The following is a 9,906-nucleotide window of genomic DNA, read 5'->3' as shown; positions in this document are numbered from 1 at the left end:
TCACAGCTGTATGCGGCCGGCCGGCGCGCAGGAGATCAGACTGGTTTGCGCGACCTTATTGCCATGATAACGGACGCCTCACCCAATGACTCTCCGTGCTTTTATCAGTTCCATGTCTCTGTAGACATTCTGAAGCGTCTATGAATATCTGCGATGCTCTGGTTTTCCGCTAAAAGGAACTCTCTGCTTGGAACGCACTTCCGTTATAGACGCCATTTTGAAGGCTGCATATTGTGCCGCCAATTGTGGGAACTTCCTGAAACTAAAGGGGCTGAAGCGGAAATATTCCGCGGTGTCCCACAACAAATTTCGCTTTTTTTCAACTGGAATTGGCTGAGAAAAAAATGTGTTGCATTACTTACTGAACGCCCCTCGTATTTTCGAGAGACATAAATAACAGGCCGTTGGTTGCCTCCAAATCTTGGGAGCAACAAAGGACATATGATTTGATCCTCTTTACCAGGCGTGAATTGCACGACGTAAGGTTTATGTTTCCGTTTCAGCGATTCCATAGTTAACTCTCCATAGATATAACGAAAATAATTTGCACCATTTACACTTGTACGAAGCATTTCTTCACCCGAATTAGCGCAGTCACAAACCTTCACGAAGAAGAACAGATATGTAGCGTTTTGAAGGATTTCAATTAGAGATGAATCGGGCATCCGACAACTAATTACCCTGATGTTAGTGCCTGGACAGATATCAGGCGGTATGTCACTATCCAGAGAATACCGGATATTCAAGAATTTATGAAAATTGACTGATTTTTAGAATCACATGAAGGAATGCGCACTAGAGACCGACATAAGCTGTTTCCGCCATTTTCTACATTTTTTGTTGTTGCTACACATGAGGTTGTGTTTTGTGCAGCACTTGCCAATATTCCGAGTTCTACGCATTTAAATAATGTGTTATATATTAAAGTTATCTAATATATTTTTTAATTACTTACAGAATGTTATGGAAAGTAAAATTAAAGTTCTATGAATTTTTGAAGCAGTTTATTTAATGAGTGGATGGTTAGGCAGTATTTCATCTGTCATGCACCTTTTTGTGCCTTGAAACAGAATGACAACATGTGATACTTGCAAATTAAATGGCTCTGAGCACTATGGGACTCAACTTCTGTGGTCATAAGTCCCCTAGAACTTAGAACTACTTAAACCTAACTAACCTAAGGACAGCACACAACACCCAGCCATCACGAGGAAGAGAAAATCCCTGACCCCGCCGGGAATCGAACCCGGGAACCCGGGCGTGGGAAGCGAGAACGCTACCGCACGACCACGAGATGCGGCACTTGCAAATTAACTGAGTTTTGTTAATGTCTTAACAATTTTACATGTCATGAAAACGGAAATTTATGTTAGTTTCCAATAGCATTAGTTTCAGATCGTATTTAACTTGTAACTGGTTTTTGATAATTCTTCTACTTAATTTGATTTCGCTTACTGATTATTGCTGTGTGGTAGAACAATACTGTAACTGAAGACGTCTACATACAGCATCGACAAGATTTTCTCGATGGCAGCTCTTTTAAATCTCAATAGAACGTTCGTTTGGCTCAGTGGTAAAGTGCCAGACTGCAAATCCAAAGGTCTCGGCTTCGGCCTCTGGTGTAACCTAGGAATTGTGTATGTCACTTATCATTTCTTTCACCTCTGACAATGTTGATTAGTTTGAAAGCCGGCCGGAGTGGCCGAGCGGTTCTACGCGCTACAGTCTGGAACCGCGCGACCGCTACGGTCGCAGGTTCGAATCCTGCCTCGGGCATGGATGTGTGTGATGTCCTTAGGTTAGTTAGGTTTAAGTAGTTCTAAGTTCTAGGGGACTGATGACCTCAGAAGTTGAGTCCCATAGTGCTCAGAGCCATTTGAACCATTACTTTGAAAAATGCCGAGTTACACCGTAATTTGAAATCCACGTTAAATTGTGATTCCCTCTGTGGCTGGCTGGGTGATTCAGTTCAGAGATAGAAGGAAGACAAAGACATACCGCCAGCAATTAATAGTCAAGTCCACCTGTAATCGTGGATGACCTTAGATTTTTGGGGCTTTAGAACCACATATAAGCTGACGGTTACACTGTTTGGATGATAGAGCGCGGCTGTGTTCAAACTGATCTTCGCATTACCTCAGGTACGTGACCGTGTTGTACAGTGGGGCATGTTTTCACACTTGGAAAAACCTTAATTTTACGGTGCACCTTTTCAAATATCAGAAAAAGACTGGAGCTCATAAAAAGTGAACGACATCATTTAAAAATGGAATAAGAAAATATAAAACTTCTCTTACAGGGCTGGCTAGAAGTTAAAGTGTGAGAAGCCTTCCTAGGTAAAACACTCTCCCCCACTCTAAACACTAATGAACCCGCAATATCTTCAAACTAAAACACCGGGTATTATTCAATTTAACGTTAATATCACCCACGAATTAGGCCTTGGTCCTGTTCTGAATGCCTAATTGCTGCCAGCAAGGCAGTACGATGAATGGTCTTGGATCGTGGACCATGTGATCATCATGTCGCCAATACCTCTAGTCTTTATTACCAGTAGATGAATCATTATGATGCCACTGCTTTTTTATTCGAACAGCTCCTCATATGGCCTCACCAGGCAATATGTACCCTGTTCCACACATCCCTACCTTAGAAAAATCATAGGAGGTGTTGGAAATCGAACATGAATCTGTCCGTACCAAAGGCAGGGACAGTAAACATTCTTTTGGTTTATTTATTCATTTATTTATTTACTTTCTTCTCTGTGATAAAGATGAAGTTCTCCAAAACATGAAAATTAAATAGTAAATTCCTTCCTTTCTAAACAAAAGACTTGAAATCATGATGTCAAAAGCAAAATGAAACAGTCCTATCACTTATAGGAGAAGACAATCTCTTGGCTTCATTGCCAGTCTCTCTCTCTCTCTCTGCCTCTCTGTCTGTCTCTCTCTCTCCCCTCTCAACGAGTAGAACTGAAAAGTGGATGATCCATTTTACAAACGGAAATTTTCTCTTTTCATAATTAAAAAATTACGTTCTTAATCCCCATTTCAGATTCATTTTCACTTCTCGCATTGAAACAGTCTTCTGATAATTCTAATAAGAGCCCAATAAAACTTATCACATGGGATCTTCGTTGTGGGATTTACTACTTAGTTGATCGAAGGCTGACATGACACATCATGGTGTGGGGTTCTGTTAAGTCCGTCACGGCTACCATAGCGACCCTGGGGCACACGGAACTCTCACCACATTTCACTCTTTCACTGCTTTGGATTGCGACTACGTTTTCTGAAGGCTATGATAGTTAAAATTGTTATCCAACGCCTTGTATCTGAAACAGTATTCTTAACATGTTTCAAAAGTTTTTTTGGTGGTCCCTCCTCCTACATAATGTTTTGTTTTTCATATAGTTCATACTCAGTCCATTATCATTTCCATTTTCGTTAATGACATAATTTATGCAGTTTCCAAACAGCCACACAACAGCGTTTGTTTTTTTGAGCAGGAAAGAAAATACCGTCGGGGAAGAGTAATTTATCTACGTTTATTTCTCCAGATAATACGTTGTTGAATTTCCTTCCATATGTCTGCATGTCCTCTACATAGGCGTTGCGTCTATTGCACACGTTCGTGTCACTAAGTTTGGAGTACAATTTTTGCTTGTGCTGACTACGTTGTCAACAATTCGGTGTCATGTTGCCTGGGTACCTGAAGCAGTACCTTACTTGTAATATGGTTCCACGTTATTTTCCAGTCTTCATTTGGCTATCTGAACATTTTCCCGTTATTTTTAATCTCTTCATTATCTTCCTGCATATCCTAAACCCTTTGATCCTTACGATACATTCCATGTGGTTTATCACGAGGAAGAAGTGCCCAATATTTCAACTAATAGTCAAGTCCACCTGTAATCGTGGATGACCTTAGATTTTTGGGGCTTTAGAACCACATATAATCTGACGGTTACACTGTTTGGATGATTTTCAATAATTTGAGGCGTTCTCTTTATGTATTAAGGCCGTAATCTTCTGCTGTACGTCAGTTAAACCTAACCCATCTTCTTCAGTAGGTTATGTGACTATACCGACCGCTATTATTAAAATATTCCCTGTCCAAATAAATTTGCAAATTATATTCATAATTTTTATAGCTATGATCTTCAGGCCTGGGTTAATTTGACCTATAATAGCTATGAATAAAGTGATCCAATTAATTATTTAATTTTTTTGCATAATGTTGACATCTCTGGCCTGAAAGAGTATTGTTGCACCTCTGACTTTATCCATCACTTTTCTCCAGTTGTTGCTCATTGTTTGAAGCGGACATTGGTAAGAGGTGACACCCACAGCGATGTGATGATCCGCGGAATTGGCCCATCCCAAACGAATATCGTGAAGGCCTTTGAGATATAAAAATGAGGTTTTCATCTCGTTGACCCTAGCAACTGTTGCGTTACAGTACATCTTAAGTTCTCAGGTTAATATTTCTAAATCTTCATTACTTCGAATAATAACTCAACGTCATCAGCGTACGATTGGTGGCCTTTTCAATGCCTGATAATTTGACCCCTTGAGGTCCAGTCATCTTAGAAAAGATTCCAGTGAACTAACGTACAGGATAACTGACAAAGGACATCCCTCTAGGACGCTATTCTTTTATCTCAGTGGGTTGAGTGAAAAGCCATTTACTGAGTGCTGATTAAAACTTGTACAAAATCTTCACCAAAACCCACATGTGTTAATGTTGTTAATAAATATACGTGATTAACCCCGTCGTAATCCTTTGAGAGATCTATAAAAGCAAGGCCCTATTTTGCGGATGCTTTTGAAAAGCAGGGAGTGAAATTCCTGTATTACCTGGCAGCTTTAAAAGTATTCCTCCGAGACAGACAAGTCTGGTGGTCTCCTATTATCTTTTCCATTAATGGCTTCATTCTTTCTTCCAGCATACGCGCAGTTATTTTGTAAAAAGAGTTCATCAAACAAGGTATTGAAACAGTTAAACTTTCTTTGAACTCGTGTGGAAGTCGCTAAATTCAGAACTTCATTTAGCACATCCGTAAACGGATTAGTTATTATAGGCCAGAATTCTCGATAAAATTCAAAAGGCAAGCCATCAGGCCCTGGTGACTAATGGGCAGACGAAGACTTAATTATGCTTAACACGTCCTCGCTCGTTATTTCAGATGTGAGAAACCCATTGTTCTCTTCAGTTATGGCGTTGTCTATACCTGTATTTTGCTGCAAATCTCTTGCAGCAGCTGGATTATGCTGGTATCATTATACAATGTACTGTAAAATCTATTAACATCACGTAGAATGTCTTCTTGTTCTGACAGTACATTGTTGCCTTCCACTCAGAGATAATCCCTGAAACTTCTGTTTCTTTCATGTTAAATTGAGTGATACAATGAAGTGTTCTCTTCCACAGTGTTTTGATTATTGATTTAAGTTCTAATACCTCAAGGTTCTTTCTTTTTAATACTTATAAATTTAGCCTTGTTTTTTCTGTTGTGTAAAGCCTCTTCAGACATTTCCTGGAGTTCCTATAAAATGTCATAGCTGAATTAAAGGGTATTACGAAACAAACTCGCTCTCTCTCTCCTGTAAACTACCAGGGTTAACCTCAATTTCGTTGTAGCATATAAGATCCACTACTCGATGCTGGACCTGTATATATGTATACCTTCTGTTTGTCTGGCAACGGGATTGTCACAGTGGATACACCGGATCCCGTCAGATCTCCGAAGTTAAGCGTTGTCGGGTGTGGCCGGCACTTGGATGGGTGACCATCAGGGCCGCCATGTGCTGTTGCCATTTTTCGGTGTGCACTCAGCCTCGTGATGCCAACTGAGGAGCTACTTGGCCGAATAGTAGCGGCTCTGGTCAAAGAGAATCATCGTAACGACCGGGAGAACAGTGTGCTGACCACACGCCCTGCCAATCCGCATCCTCAACTGAGGATGACACGGCGGTCGGTTGGTCCCCATGGGCCACTTGTGGCCTGAAGACGGAGTGCGGAGTTTGTCTAACAAGGATATCTTCTAACACTATACTGATATTCACTTATCTTGACTCTTGAGTCTAATGCTACGTTTTACTGCGAATGGTTCAAGAAGGCGATGGGATCACTTCAGTTCCACTAATTTTATTAGTTTGGTGCATAAGTTCGTAGCATTTTTGTTCTGCATGTTGGTATTCTGGCTGCTATGGGTTTGTCTATCGATTGTCATTTTTAATTTGTAGTTCACGGTAGCTATTTGAGTTTACATGTTGTCATTTTTGTCCACAGAGTCTTTCACGGCGGCATGTCAAAATAAAATATCAGTTTTCAAGCAGCTTCAATTCGAGTACAATTCTCGAGCTTTCGATGGTCATCCTCGCCGTCGTCGTCAGGAGTAAAACCGCTAACATCCAGGACTGGTTTTTTTTTTTTTTTTTTTTTACTTTATTGTTATTTTAAAACCTGTACAACTCAGGTAGGCTGGCAGCGGCACACTACGCCGCTCTTCAGCCATAGCGTTTTACAAGAGTATAAAACATGGTGAATGACAATGAACAAAGTGACGGGCAAAAGAGAGAGGGCACAGAGACATTTCCCGGACTGGCTCGGTTTTCTGCTTATATAGCCACCACAGCGGCCTATGACGCCAATCACAGAGGGCCGAAACGACGCATGCGCGGAAGGTGATCCGGCAATTCGTAGCAGCTCCGGCCCGTTGCGGGACCGAGTGACGTCAGGTGGTGCGAGGGGCCGGCACAATGTTTGAAACAGGAGTTCCGCCTCCCTACAAGCGTCAAGTACTCGTCGTTGTTTCCTTTTGACATCCAAATTACGCTCCCCCCTCCCCACGCCTTACTGAGTGTGTAACCCTGTAAGATAAATTCTGGCGAACTTTGACAAATTCGGGTACTGCGTCACCTTAGCTGACCAGCAAATATAATGGTCGCGATCGATTCGAACTTTCGTCAAATAATATTCAGTCTCACTCAAAATCGTGTTTATTTCTTGACCTACACACTGACTATTGTTATTTTCATTTGTCACTTCGCTAAACAGTCCCAAAACGTGTCGTGAGCTTCACAGGTCAGAGTTGATTCGGTCTCGTGTCCCCTACTTCTGTTAGCAGGCATTGGAGATGACCTGCTACTGCTGGAAGATTCTTTGCAGAATTCCAATAGGATGTTCTGTCGAGCTCTTTCAATTTCAACAACATCTAAATGGTCTGTACTGGATCTCGGATGTAGAAAGCTTGCAGTCAAGTAATTCGGGTGTTCATTTAAGAAACTAAAACGGCTTTCTGCTTAAATTGTCAACGAGACTCTCATGTGTGGTAAGGCAGCGGTTTTTCGTGCCAACTTATCCTTATGTAAATACTCGTACTTATTGTACTACGCAATATGTGGTATTGCTTCGGATAAGCAGGAATAACCAGAATTTATTTATTTTTTCGTGAAACTGCTTCAAAAGCGTACCATGCTGCTCCATCAAACGCCACTGATCAGACGTCGAATTAGTAAGCGTATTGTGATCAGTCACATACAGCGACGTAGCCAGCTTTTGTTCTAGCAGGTGCTCTATCATATAAAACGTAGAGTAACACGACGCGGTGGTATCTTGCACCAACGGATGCTCCTGTGAATTTAGCTCTTTTTATTAATTTTTTATTGAGCTAAGATCTAATTACTAAAGTGTGTTACGAGACGTCTACCATTACGATCCTTCTTGCTACTTAAACGACACAGTTACAACCCTCTGAAACGAATGGACGAGACACGTAGCGGAATCATACTCAGCAACTCGAATACCTTTCACCGTGTTAGCACTATTTCATGAATGAGGAAATGTGTTTTGCTGTGGTCAATATCTGAGCGATATGCGATACCATTAAGTTCCCTTGCTATATTTTCGTCAGTGTAAGAAATTAACAAAAGCTTCATAGCAAAGACTCATGTTGCAACTGGAATTTAGGAGACAAACTGTGAGCTGTGACGATCAAGAAGTTGGTTTTGTCATGCAAACAGGTCCATATACTAGAAGCTACTAAAATCGTGAGATCATCTGAAATATTTCTTTTGATGTTTTCACAAATTCTGTTGTGGATGTGAGGAACAATTTTTTGCGAAATGTATGTACGACTTGGTATTTTATAGGGAGGTAAGCCTTATACTAAGGGACTTGTAAATTCAGTCTTTTCTGCGACAGATAATGGCCTGATGTCCTGTAATAATTTCTGCTATTAAATAATGATTTTTTGGCTTTAACGTCGTTTAAATCCGAAAGCAATTTAAGTTCAAACAATTTTGACATAATCAATACTGTTTTTCAGTCGATAGCGAAGATGAACTTGCACCAAGAACATCTAAAGACGGTCTAGGTACGACAGCAGTTTTACCTTTATCAATTTAGCTCGTTGTTTCGTCATCAAATTTTCGGACAAACGTTTGAGTGGAACGAAAACAAGACTCCCTTGAAGTTATACAACGAGATTTTGTCCGAATTTTCACAGCCAAACGAAAAATGGAAAGTGGGCAAAAGAGGTGTAAAGCCTGGTTAAAAAATATTGTGCTTGAAAATAATCAGAGTAATTAAGAAAAACTTAATGATCTGAGGGAAAATTGAAATACTTCATGGACAGCTGCTGCTAGCTATGCCTATTAAGTGTCAAGAAGTTCATGTTTTCAAGCCCCAGTTATTTTGCGCAAAAAAAGTTACATTGGTGTGATATTTAACTGCCAATAAAAATGTAATTTAAACTTTCGAAAAATACACCGTCAAAGGTTTTGGGTAATGATTTGTTCAAAAGTAAAAAATAAAGTAGGTATATAGTTCTGCTCGATGTCGAGTACCCAAATGAGGTACCGAATGAGAATTTAAATTTCAGTGAATAACTTAGAATTTTAGAATTGTAGAGAGTGCTAGATGGAATTTCTTTGGTGGATATGTAGACAGTGCAGTCTCGTTTGCTGTAGATGATTTCAAGCACCTTTCAAAGGTGTATCAAATGTTTCTCTAATCCATTTGATGTCTTACTTCTAGACAAATCAATTCACAAAACATTTCACAGTTGCTTCTTAATTTTCTTTTTTGTTTTCATAGTTGAAGTACATATTAGACAAAACAAATAATTCATTATGTTTAAGTCAGCACAGGTATTTTCGACTAGTCAGAAAGTTTTTTATAACTATGCGTCACAAAAACATCCGCGCATCTCAAAAAATTAATTTGAACCGGTTATTCTATAAACACACTCTAAAACAAGAAAAACGACCCAGCACGAATGACGTATGCAAGAGTTGATATTCACAAGTTATTGACAGAAAATGCTTGTGTGACGCTGCAGCGCAATTACATTGCAGCTGGTAAGGATAGTAAATAGAGGACATGCCGATACCAGGGCATCAAGTCTTTGCGAATTTCATTCCTTGTACTCAGTTGGACAGTAAGGATGCCCAGCAGACAGGCGTGGGGACAAAATATGCAGATGTATTCGTTTGAAAGAGGACATGTAGTTGAGATCAAAGAAGCCATATAGAGTAATCGGCGAAGTGCTCGACATTTGAATAGGAACGATGCCGCTATTTGACGATGTTGGCATTAAAGGGTGAGCCGTGCCTGAACACAGAGTCAAGAAGGAAGTGGTCGACATCGGGAGGACAGAATGCGAGGACTGAGCAATCGTCAGAGTCCCGGATTCACCTTTATCATCAGCCCGACATCCAACTGGTTCTTCAGTGACGAGACGACAAGGACCATTAACAGCGGGCTCACAGAAAGTGTGCTGAGCTCACAGCGCCCATGGAGGCTACTAACATTGATCTCTGTACACCAACAAGCGGCGACGGGAACGTTCGGCCTGGAATCTCATTGACTGGAGTAGAACTGTCTTCAGTGATGAATCCC

General features: G+C 40.6%; 1 pseudogene; it reads left to right on the top strand.

Annotated features, from left to right (window-relative positions):
* The first annotated feature begins 5,701 nt into the window (after positions 1-5,701).
* On the top strand, positions 5,702-5,819 carry LOC126459208 (5S ribosomal RNA; annotated as a pseudogene).
* Positions 5,820-9,906: the final 4,087 nt, after the last annotated feature.

The sequence above is a fragment of the Schistocerca serialis genome, chromosome 2 (assembly GCF_023864345.2).
Source record: "Schistocerca serialis cubense isolate TAMUIC-IGC-003099 chromosome 2, iqSchSeri2.2, whole genome shotgun sequence".
Taxonomy (NCBI): Eukaryota; Metazoa; Arthropoda; class Insecta; order Orthoptera; family Acrididae; genus Schistocerca; species Schistocerca serialis.
The sequence above is the reverse complement of the archived record's forward strand: the minus strand, read 5'-3'. Positions and strand labels throughout refer to the sequence as shown.